The 12,859-nt window shown below is 39.9% G+C and overlaps 1 protein-coding gene across 1 annotated transcript in view; it reads right to left on the reverse strand.

The window, feature by feature from the left end:
• The window catches only part of LAMA1 (laminin subunit alpha 1), a 158,921-nt gene that overhangs the window by 112,697 nt on the left and 33,365 nt on the right, over positions 1-12,859 (reverse strand). The window lies entirely within an intron of this gene.

Here is a 12,859-nt window from a genome sequence, read left to right on the forward strand (position 1 = left end):
GGAGAAGACTTTACAAATTTTGTAAACTGATGTGAGCTACCACTATCAGATTTTTAGTGCTATTCCTCAAGCGCCACAGCTATTTTGGCACCTCTCAAACAATGATATTTAGAGTTAATTCTTTTTTTTTTCTCTTTTGTTACAATAGGAAAATTCTATCCTGCCTCTTGCATTGAGATCCAAATGTCTAAAAAAATGCCACCACCATGTTACAAGCAATTTGACTGCTCCCATAGAGATTAATAATCATGACACAATTTATCCATGTGAAGATAATAGACAAGAACAAATAAGCGTTACTTAAGCATCTGAATTCAATCCAGTACTCCCAAATATATGTCCGATAAAGTGACCTAAGTCAATTAATATATGTTACAGTGCACAAACAAATGCATAAATAAATAAACGAGAGAGGCTCGGGTATTCAACTGGTAGAGAACAAAAACTGAAAGGAAATGGTAATCTCTGTGCTCCTCAGGGGTTGTAAACACAAACTTTGATTCACTGTTAGTGAATCTGTAAACCGAACAGTATTTTTGAAAAAAGGCACTTCAGGTCGCAATGAAAGGATGTTTGAACTCTTTGACCCAATAATCCCGTTTTTTGCAATCTACATGAACATATAATCAGCACTGCGGCCACAAAAATATGTAAATATGTGTTGCAGCCTGATTTTATAAAATTGGAAACACCTGACATGTCCAATAATGGGAACAGGTTGAATAAATTACCACGTACCCAGATGGTGACCTATTATTCTGTCATCAAAAGTTGTTACAGGAATGTAGATGCTGGCATGAAGAAGAAATTGGTACGGCCTGGCCCTCCTGGAGTAAACAGCTAGAGAACTGGATAAAGATATTAAAGAGTGATTCTAAAATACTGGACAGCAGGCGGCATAAGACAGTGATTCTGGGGAGAAGAGCTTTCTGCCTAGAGACGCTTGCTGGACAGTGGTTTGTCAATGTCTTATAAAGTTAAATATTGACATATCCTTTGGCTATGCAATTCCAACCCTAGAGAAACAAAGATATATGTCCCAAAAAAGATTTTCATAAGAATGGTCATGGCAGCTTTATTTATAACTGTCAAAAACGATGGCAACTAGTAGATAAGTGAGTTTGGATCTAATGCACAATACAGTGATTCTAGTCCACAGATTTTTAGTGCTATTCCTCAAGCGCCACAGCTATTTTGGCACCTCTCAAACAGTGATATTTAGAGTTAATTCTTTTTTTTTTCTCTTTTGTTACAATAGGAAAATTCTATCCTGCTTCTTGCATTGAGATCCATTGAATAATCTTCAAAGTTGCTAACAGACTAGATCTTAATTGTTCTCAACACAAAAAAGATGTAATTACATGACATAATAGAAATGTTAGCTAATGTCACTACAGTAACCATATTGCAATACATGAATGTCTCAAACCAACGAGTTGTGCATCTCAAAGTTACCCAATGCTATCTGTCATTACATCTCAATAAAGTAACAGGCATTGAGAAAAAGAACTGGAATAAAACCCAAGCAACATAATGGGAGGACGCATAAACAAATGTTGTTACATTCGTGAAATAAAGCACCCAGAAATTAAAGAACAAACCACTCACACAAGCAACAGTGGATGAATCTCACAGCCATGAGGCTAAAAGAAACCAAACACAAAGCGACACACCATTTACTCCCATTTATATATTATGTAACAGGCAAAGCTACAGTGAGAAACATTCAGAACCCTGGCTCCTCCGGGGGCGGGAGGGGGAGGGGCTGGAGGAGCGCCGACCCGAAGAGGCACAAGGGGGGATTCTGTATCAAAATCCATCCAACTATACCCTTAAGATGGGTGCATTTCACGGTCCGTAAACTGTATCTCAATCAACAGAAAAAATTAAAGAAGACATTTATTACAGGACTGGATGTACAATTTTAGCTCTGCAAACATGTTTTCCTCTAGCTGCTCTATGTACCTTTCCGCATTGCCTGCTCCTTTCCTTCACTCCCTTCATTTGGGTTGTCTCCCCGAGTCCCTAAGCTGCCCCTTCCTCTGTGTTATCCAAGCATCCTTAACCCCGGCACAGCCTACACCACCGGACCAAAGGGGTCTGCTTACTTGCCTGTTTCTGCCACTAGACCAGAAGGCCCGAGGGCCCGGCTTGGCCTCACATAACAAGTGTAGCAGCAGAGAGAGTAACCAACATGTATACGGAAACTCCTGTTTGTTGTACACTTCTCTGGGCTAAGGGCTTTCCCCGGGTGTCATCGTTGTCTTGTTCATCAGGAATCTTGAGACCCCGGCACCCAGTAGGCAGAGATCATGAATTATTAACTATACAGTGTTCTCAGATATGATGGACTAGATCAAAAGCTAAATCCTGGGGACACCTGGGTGGCTCAGTTGGTTAAAGCCTCTGCCTTCAGTTCAGGTCATGATCCCAGGGTCCTGGGATTGAGCCCTACATCAGGCTCTCTGCCCAGCACGGAGCCTGCTTCCCCTCCCCACCCCCCCACCGGCCTGCCTCTCTGCCTGCTTGTGATCTCTGTCAAATAAATAAATAAAATATTAAAAAAAAAAAAAAAGGTAAATCCTGGTAATTAGAACCACAAGTGGAGGGGCACCTGGGTGGCTCAGTGGATTAAGCCTCTACCTTCGGCTCAGGTCATGATCCCAGGGTCCTGCATCGGGCTCCTTGCTGAGCAGAGAGCCTGCTTCCCCCTCTCTCTTTGCCTGTCTCTGCCTACTTGTGAGCTCTCTCTCTGTCAAATAAATAAAATCTTAAAAAAAAAAAACCCCACAAGTGTTTTTTTTTTAATTTTTGTTTTTGTTTTGTTTTGTTTTGTTTTTAAAGATTTTATTTATTTATTTGAGAGGGAGAGAATAAGAGGGAGAGAGTGAGAGCACAAGAGGGAAAAAGTCAGAGAGAGAAGCAGACTCTCTGCCGAGCAGGGAGCCCAATGTGGGACTCGATCCCGGGACTCCAGGATCATGACAGGAGCCAGAGGCTGTCACTTAACCAACTGAGCCACCCAGGCACCCCACAAGTGATTTTTAAAAAAAATTTTTCTCTATTGGGGTGCCTGGGAGGCTCAGTTGGTTGAGCATCTGACTCTTGCTCAGCTCAAGTTTTGATCTCACGGTTCTGTATTCAAGCCTCATGTTGGGCTCTAAGCTGGGCATGGAGCCTATTAAAAAAACTTTTTTTCTTTTAAATGAAAACTTTTTTCTTATATTTTCCCTGTATTTAAAAATTTCTGCTTCTATATCAAAATAAAAGACATGTCTGCATAGAGAAAAGGTCAGTTGAAAACCTTAAAAACACAAGAGCTCTTTTGAGGTATGGCCGAGGTATTCATGAGCTACTTTGCTCTTTTATTTGTTACAACTTTCTAGAGATAATGATGTTGCAATTTGAGCAGAATGTTAAGCAAAAGGCCAAAAAAAAAAAAAAAAAAAAAAAGTTTACAATGGATTCCAACTGCAACTGTATTTTTCAAAGAAATATTTCTTCAGGAATTAAAACTTATCTTTTTTTAGCTTCAGTATAACAGGAAGAAATAATGATTTCAGAACAGACCTCCCTTTCTTTCCATATATATACAAACCAACTTTATTTTGAAGCCAAAACAGTTGGGGACAAGCAAAGTATATTTTGATAGGGTCTTGAGACTTATCTTTGCTGATTTCCCAGAATCCTTCCCAAGGCCCCATCTAAGGGGCCCTGTTGAGTAAGACGTATATGGTCATCGTAAGGCCAGTACTCTGCCATTCAAGACAGATAAAGGGGAGGAGGGGGTGGAAAACGAAACTGGGCTAACTGGAAAAATATTTATGCTTGACTGGTAAACTATTGATAGTAAGCTTTATCATTGAAAGCTTAGAAGTAAATCTTGTCAAGAAATTGAAACTCCACATAGTTCTTGAAGCCTGGCCTCAGTTATTTGAATTTATTCAGCTTACCGGTCATGAACACTGGACAGCTTAAGGTGTAATATTTGTATTCCCATTGGATCCCCTAGCTCTTTAGGATTCCTAAAGATGAAGGTGAGGCCCCTAAGGATAAGCTGTGGGAGGCTGACAGGAGAAGCCCCTCAGAGGCAGCCACGTTCAGAAGGATGAGGAAGTGGTGGTTTTACAGCAGGTGCCCAATTGTTCACCCCTCCCCCACTGAGAGGCCGCCATTGCTTCCCATTTCCTCTACTTCCTCTACTGCTGACCTCAGTGACCGGGTGGCCCATAGAGCATAGAGAAGTGAAGCTGCATGACTCTGGCGGCCAGATCTATGTGGGGACACAACTTCTGCCACTTTCTCTGGAACCCCTCTGCTGGAGCTCTGAACTGCCAAAACTTCCCAGAGAAGTCTTAAAACCACATGAAAGGAGAGACTGGTCAGTCCCCAGCTGTCCTGGCACCCTCTTCCCAGCTACCTCAGTACCCCCTCACCACCTGCCCAGAGCCCCCTCCCCAGCTGCCTCAGCACCCCCAGTCCAGCTACCCAGCACCCTCCCTAGCTGCCCACACTCCCTTTCATAGCTGTCCCACCTCCATCCCCACCATGGCCTGACCATGGACTGAACATTTATGCCTACGCCCACTCAATCAAGCCTTTCCTGAAATTTTGGCCCGTTGAAACCAGGGTAGATATAAAATGAATGCTGTTGTTTTAAGTCATAGAGGTTGGCTGTGATTTCTTACACAATAGCTGTGCCATAGATAACTGGAGAAGTTGTGTATTAAACAATAGATTGAGATAAAGGTGTGAAAACAAAAGAAAGACATATCTATGAGAATAGCAGCTTTGCGGAGAACAGGACGAAAAAGATAAGAAAGCCTAAAGGACAAGAATTTACTGTGGCTGACTTCCAAATCACAACAAAGAGCTTAAGATTTCTTCCAATCTGTTCTTTTTGCCAAACAAATTCAAGAAAAACTTAATATCTCAAATTGGTTGAGACCAGTATAAAGTAACTGAAAATTGAAACGGAATGAATCACTTTGAATACACATAAGGAAATGGTCATAGTAATTCCTATCACAGCTTCCAAGAAGGGTCTCTGCCTGACCTCTTCTAATGAACAGCCAACACTCACTTGTAATGAGAAGCTCCAATTTACATGCAATTCTTGTTCTAAGAATCTTTCAAGATTTTCTGTCTTAAGACTGTGAAATCTGCCTCTTCTTTTCTTACTACCCTATGCTCAATGTGCTTAGCAAACACTTTCTATTTGGATGACACAATTAAAAAACCTCATTCTAGTTCTGGTCCATATTTTAGAAATTTTAGGGAAAAAACAACAGACATCCAAATTAATGAGGTTTTAGAAAACCTAGCAAACAAGGAGCTATTGTCTCAAGGTTTGTATAAAACAAAGGCCCTTCTGTGATTAAGTTCCCACAACAAAATGCTACTTCCTAATTAAACCAACACAGAAAATAAAGCACTGCTTCAAAAAGCAGCTTTATTTTCAGGGCCATAGGAAACATTACTTTTTTTACGAAATACATTTTATCTTCTAAAGGAACGATACCAAGTTTTACTCACAAATCTGACCACCCCCAGTGAAACTTTTTGCCCAGGTTTCAACATTTTAACAGAAAACACGGATTCATTGTCCTGCTCCTTGGCCAAAAAGCACATGGTAGACAGCACCCACATCTACCAGTCACCACGGGGAAAGGAGCAACAACCTGAGCAAAGAGGACAGGGGGAGAGATTAGGAAGAAGGTAAACTATCCCAAATCAGGAGGAAATTATAAGAGATCTGGCCAGTCTCCCCACAATGCAGAGGAAAAGAGCAATTCAAGACCCAGAACAAGAGAGGTGAGACGGCGTAGCATTGTGTGGAAGGAACCAGAAGTCCTGGTTTCCAATCCCAACTTCAGCACAGAGAGCCACATGACCCTGGGCAAGCCACTCAACTGACCTGTCCTGCAGTGTGCTTACCTCTTAAAAGGGGGTCATCTGTATTCCAGGATTGCTGGGGAGAGCAGATTAAATCATATGGATGAGGAAAAAAATGCTGTGTAGTCTAAAACGTATACTTTATACTTATGTATACATTTGTATATATAGAGATTCCTATATATGTTCATAGTATATGAACACACAATGTAGAGATTGTATATTCACATTCATAGATATGGTATGCTATAGATTCTATACATACTATATATAATTCTGTAACACTATCTTACTAAATTCTATATTCTTCTAAATTCTATAATATGAAATACTATATATCACATGCATACATTATATATACATTATATACAATATAGATACATTGTATATACATACTATATATAATCCATATACTACCTAGAGTTGACCGTTGAGTAACATGGGTTTGACCTGCATGGGTCTACTTATACACAGATTTTTTGGTGATATGGTACATGCTGTAAATGTATTTTCTCTTCCTTAAGATTTTCTTAATAACATTTTCTTTTTCCTCCTAGCTTTTTTGGTTGTAAGAATACAGGACATAATACATATAACATAAAAATATGTGCTAATTGATTATGTTATCAATAAGGCTTCCAGTCAATAGCAGGTTGGTAGTTGGGTTTGGGGGATCAAAAATTCTACACAAATTTTCAACTGCATAGGTGATCAGTATCTCTAAGCCCCATGTTTCCAAAGGTCAACTATAAAAGTCCTATACATACACATTAGATATTCATGTTCAGATATGAAGTGTATGTATAGATTTCTATACATATACAGGCAATAAATGTTCCTTTTTTAATGGAAAAATCAAAATAAAACTAACCACAAACTTGCAATATGAACCTTTAAACTGAAATACTTTCACTCCATTACTTCATAGGCATACATATTATATTAATCCTCCTTTTTTATTGAAAGCTTAAGTTATTACCCATAACAGAAAACAGCTAAGGTGTCAGGCTTGGGAATTCCTATGCAAGTGATGGGTAAGCCATGTAGAAGAATATTATTGCAGCTTTTTTTTTTTTTTTTTTAAGATTTTATTTATTTGTCAGAGAGAGTGAGCGAGAGCGAGCACAGGCAGACAGAGTGGAAGGCAGAGTCAGAGGGAGAAGCAGTCTCCCTGCGGAGCAAGGAGCCCGATGTGGGACTCGATCCCAGGACGCTGGGATCATGACCTGAGCCGAAGGCAGCTGCTTAACCAACTGAGCCACCCAAATATATATAATAATGAGTTTTAGTTACATTTGGAAATCTGCATGCTACAAAGTTAAATAAAATAACAGGATACTACCATATATGTAAAAATATTTATTTTGGGATTGCCCAGTGATGCAGACAGAGCCCAGGCTCTTGAACCTCAGGGAGTCCTACCCCTGAGTGAGTTTACCTGAACCCCCTGAGTCTCAGCTTTGTCATTTGTCAAAAGGAGATAATTATAGGACCAAACTCATACTATATGAGGATTTGATGATATAACACCCACAATAACAAGTTTTGCTACCTCTTTACCTTTGCCTGACCCTTCTAATTTTTCTACCACGAGCTCATATTACTTTCCTAGCCAGAAAAAAAATAGAATTATTGACTTATGAATTTATTTTTCAACATCTACTTAATTGCATCCCTTAACCTAATTCTACTAGCTGACTCTAATTAGATTATATCAAGGTCTTGGTTAGCGTTTCCCTCAGTGATATGTAAAGGTCTTTGGGACTTCAAAGTCATTTGTGAACTATAAATATGACAGACGGAAACTGAGTTCACATTTATTTAGTGTGGAATTTGTCAGGTACTTGACTAAAACAATCCTTCCTTCTTAATGCTATGGCCTTCTACTTTATAAATTATGAAAGCATATCAGCCAACTACATTTTCTAGGTCTCCACCATGCCACACAATCAAAAAGTAACAATAAATACGCACATAAATAAACAGAACTGCCTCCCCTTTTCCTACACCATTGTCATTCTTAAAGTCACAGCACTGAGGACAGTCTCTCGACCGAGATCTAAGGACCCATCCGGTCTGTCAATGTTATCAGAAGGCAGTCCATGATTTCACCTTGAAAATTTTAAATTTTGCATCTTCGTTCCAAAATGGATCTAAAAACTCACTACAAGCATATTCAGCACTGGACAATGATGGTTATAACACAATTCTTATCCAGGATTTCAAGGGCAGACCTCTGTGTTTTTATGGTCACACTAACAAAGGGATCACTTACTGAGAAGGCAGGATTTGTGCCTTGGGGAGCAACTGCAAATCTACCTTTCTATACCCTGCTTTGTGGGGCTCTGAGTAGAAGCACTAGCAGGAGGCTGGAAGGCTGAAGGAGGGAGGCAGGGAGATGGGGCAGCCTCCTCCAAGCCTCGGGGTATGAATAACCCAACTCGTCCCATGGCTTCCCCCAGCCATAAGCAACCCTGAGTTCCCTTGGTACTCTCCTCCCCATCCTCGAACACCATTTAACCTGTTCCTCGTGCTAGATCCATTCCTCTAAATAACTGGTGTGGCTTCTGGTTTCCTGAGTAGATGGACCTAGGCTGATAGAAAACAGCATGTAAGTCACAGTAGCCAACTTTTAAAAATTGTGGTAAAATGTACCTGAACATCGAAGAGGACCATTTTTGTCATTCTAAGTGTGCAGTTCAGTGGCATTAAGTCCATTCACACTGCTGTGTGAGCCTCACCACCATCTGCCTCAAGAACTTTTTCCTCTTCCCAGCTGAAGCTCTGCACCCAGTGAGCACAGCCTGCTCAATCCCTGCTGGCATTCAACTTTCTGTCTCTTTAGACAGGTCTGCTCTAGGTACGACACGTAAGTGCAGTCATACAGTGTTTGTCCTCCTGTTTGCTCTATTTCGCCTAGCATGTTTGCAAGGTTCACCTGTGTTGTTGCAGGTGCCAGAATCTGCTTTCTTTTGAAGGCAGGACTATCTTCCATTCTACTTATGTACCATCGCCATTTATCCATTTACTATCGGCAGACACAGGTTGCTTCCATCTTTTGGCTACTGTGAGTAGTGCTGCTCTGAATAGGGGTGTGCAGAGATCTTGAATTCCTGCTCTCGGTTCCTTTGGGGGTATATGTCTAGAAGTGGAATTGCCAGATCGTGTGGAAATTCTAGGTTTAACTTCTGCAGGAACCACCATGCTGTCCTCCACAGCACCTGTACCATTTTACGTCCCTATAAGCACTTATGCACTTATGTATGTGTCTGTAGAGAGATTCCTATATATGTTCATAGTATATGAACACAGCAAGGCACAGTGGTTTTGTTTCTCCACACCCTCACCAACCCTCATTATATCCCAGATTTCTTTTAGTAATAGTCATGTTCATGGGTGTGAAGCGGGAGCTCCCTGTGCTTTCAATTTCCCAATTTCCCTAACAATTACATGTTCTGCCAGTTGTCTTAACTCTGAAAGTCCTGTGCCTCAAACTGGAAATCCTCAGCTTCTTCTATGGAGAAATTCTATCAGAAGGAGTACATTTTCATACAATTGTCAAGGCCTAAGAGAATGGTGACAATCATTAGAGTCAAGATCCATTGGGGTGCCTGGGTGGCTCAGTGGGTTAAGCCTCTGCCTTTGGCTCAGGTCATGATCCTGGGGTCCTGGGATGGAGCCCCACGTCAGGCTCTCTGCTCTGTGGGGAGCCTGCTTCCTCCCCTCTCTCTGGCTGCCTCTCTACTTGTAATCTCTCTGTCAAATAAATAAATAGAATCTTAAAAAAAAAAAAATCCATCAAATGTGCCTGCTATCCCTCCCCCAGAATGATTTCTTTAAAATGTTAAGTTTTCACAAAAGACCCCTGATTCAGTTCTCGGGGGTGGGGGGGGGTGCTGCCAATGAACGAGCTTTTAACTCACTTGGCAGTGAGCAGTAGTTCATTTTGTAGATCACCCCCATAACTTGTTAGTGTTACATGTGTTGGAATGACTCTTAAGTTTTGTTTTTCTTAAAACAAAATACCACACTCATTTAACTTTCATGCATTGCTTTTTAAAGAAAGATACTGCTAAATATCTAACAGCGTAAATTCAAGATTTTGTGAGTCAATGCCAGAATGAATAGGAGGCATTATTTTAAAGAAGTAAAAAATAAATCTAATCGGTCCTCTGGTAATGTGTTACTAAAGCAAACACTGTGTAGTTAAGTCCTTCTGCAAACCAGACGACATTTATGGACTTTCTGATAATACCATTTTTTCTCATTTCTTTAATTTATCTTTCATGTAACCAAACACAAAACATGGAGGCTACAAATGCCAGGATTTCAGCGAGGTCATCAACTAGAGAATCGAAGTCTTTAGCATCTGCCAACACAGAATGAAGCTGATAATTTGGTCCTAAAACCTCAGGAGCTGACCTATTAAGTTACACGAACACGTCTACAATATGATGTTGTTATAACTCCCAACGATATTAAGATCTATCTACACTTTGACTTTAGAAATCTGTACTACAGAATTTACATTTTTACAGAAGTGAAACAAAGCAGTCAAAGGCTTGACTGGTGACTATCATCTTTTTCATCAAGCTGTGAACAAAAAAGCGAAGGGGAATGTTCGAGAACAAAGGGTGGATTTGCAGTGTAATTATTTAGTCAGAGTCTCAACTCTGCTGAGGCCTGGGTGTGCAAGAGTGAGCAAGGCAAGCCGCAGGAAATGTTAACAGGCAAGGAAAATGAAAGAGAAGAAGAGGAGGAAGATGAAAAATACGGCTGCCAATCCCTACCTTCCTGGAGCGTATCTAGAATTAACGAGTAGTTGGATAATGGCTGGCTTGACAGGAAAACACACATATTCTTACAAGGGTAAAAAGTCATAGGAAGGTGTAGCCACACTCTAGATCTGAGTCTCGATAAGACCCAGGAGACAAAAAGGAAATGGGGGGATGGCAAGATAACTTTATAAGGGAGATACCATCAATATCAGATACAAAGTATACATTTAGTACTTAATGGATTAGCCTCCTTACTAGTGGGACCGCCAGCCTTGGGATCAAAGGAAGTAGCCAGGATCACAGATCATGTGTTCTGGCCTAAATTATTTAACTGGAATTTAATGAAGTCTGTAGAGCCGAGTTTAGTTTATAGGAAATCTAAGGCATAAAAGAACATGTTAACAAGACCACAATGAAACAATCCAGTAAATCTAGATCGTGGGATATTCTATAAGACGATTGGTCTACTCTATTTTAAAAGTCAATATCCTAAAAAAAAAAAAAAAAAGTAGAGAGCAATTCAGATTAGAAGAGATTTAAGAAATCTAATGATCAGGTTTTTATGGATCCTGGTTTGAAAAAGAAAAAAAAAAGCTACAGAAGATATTGGTGGATAAATTGGGAAAATTCGATACAGGTGGTGAAGCAGTGGTTAGGAAATAGCTGTTAATTCTGTTGGGGCCACTAATGGCATGACGCCTCTTCAGGACAAATCTCTATTTTTTGAAGATACAAAAAATAATGTATTGGTACAATATCACAATGACTGCCATTCACCTGGAAACTGGGAAGATGAAACCAACATTGCAAAATGCTTAACAATCTCTGAATCTTGGTGGGTATATGCATGCCCACTGAGATATGCTTCCTACCTATTAAAAAATGCCCATAATAGAAAGGCTCAATAAATAAACAAATCTGAAAGATTTGCTCAGATATAAGCACAGTGCACTTTTTTAAAAACTGAAAGCATGACAAAAATTGTAAACCATATAAAAAGTAAAGACATTTCAGAGTACCAATTAGTTTATGTAATCTTCATTTAGAAGCATATCTAAAAATGCTAGAAATTACCTAAAGGTCTTTAACTATGCATACATGCCTATCTTTTTTTAAAAAAGATTTTATTTACTTATTTAACAGACAGAGATCACAAGTAGGCAGAGAGGCAGGCAGAGAGAGAGGAAGGGAAGCAGGCTCCCCGTTGAGCAGAGAGCCCGATGTGGGGCTCGATCCCAGGACCCCGGGATCACGACCTGAATCAAAGGCAGAAGCATTAACCCACTGAGCCCACCCAGGTGCCCCACATGCCTATATTTGAAACATGCCTTCAAGACCTAAAACTGACATCCCCTGGAATTGCTCAAGTTGACTCTATACAACCTAAGGGGAAAGAGCTCCCCCCCTCTTCAGAGTGAAGTCAAATGTGACATACTGCAAGATAAGTGATAGCCTAACACGAATCTGAAATCTACATGGAAAATATCCAGCTGGGTATTTTGTCTCTAAACTCGTATCACACTCCTGATGGTGAAAATTGTTCTATTTATTCCCTTAAAAAGAGAAAATAAATAGAAAAAGAGATGGGAAAACCAAAATCTCCTGCAGACACATTCTCGCCATTGAAAGAAAAACAAAGGCCAGGCCAAAAGGGAGGCTCTTTTCTCTTTTTCTTTAGGGAGATTTAAAAATATGAAGACATGATCTATTACTTCAAGACACATGGCTGAAAACAATTGGAAGTGTTATTTTACTTAAATAAATACTACAAACCTAAATGTGTGTGGGGGGAAAATCTCCTGAGCTTCACATTTTGCTACTTGGTTTACAGTTCTTATTAGAAATCAGAAGTTGATTGTATGTGAATATACAGAGCACCACTTTGTCTTCTACTTAGAATGCTGCACATTTTAAAAACTACCATTTCTTCGAAGAATTTTAATTATTCGCCATTAAATTTCCACAATTCTTATTTCAACCCTACAAGGCATATTTCAATATTTTTCTCTTTCAGCTTGTGTTTAGCATGATACTGATGAGTTCCAATGCAAGAGTAATTGAATGGAAATAAATAAGAACGTCAGGTGATGGCTTTTCTGAAGAACTCAAATGAGAAATGTTGATAATAGCTCCCAAATGTCGTCCAGCTCTCTTTTCATTCTACCCACTCAGATTTCTTTCTTTTT

Source organism: Mustela erminea, chromosome 13, assembly GCF_009829155.1.
Source record: "Mustela erminea isolate mMusErm1 chromosome 13, mMusErm1.Pri, whole genome shotgun sequence".
NCBI classification, from domain to species: domain Eukaryota; kingdom Metazoa; phylum Chordata; class Mammalia; order Carnivora; family Mustelidae; genus Mustela; species Mustela erminea.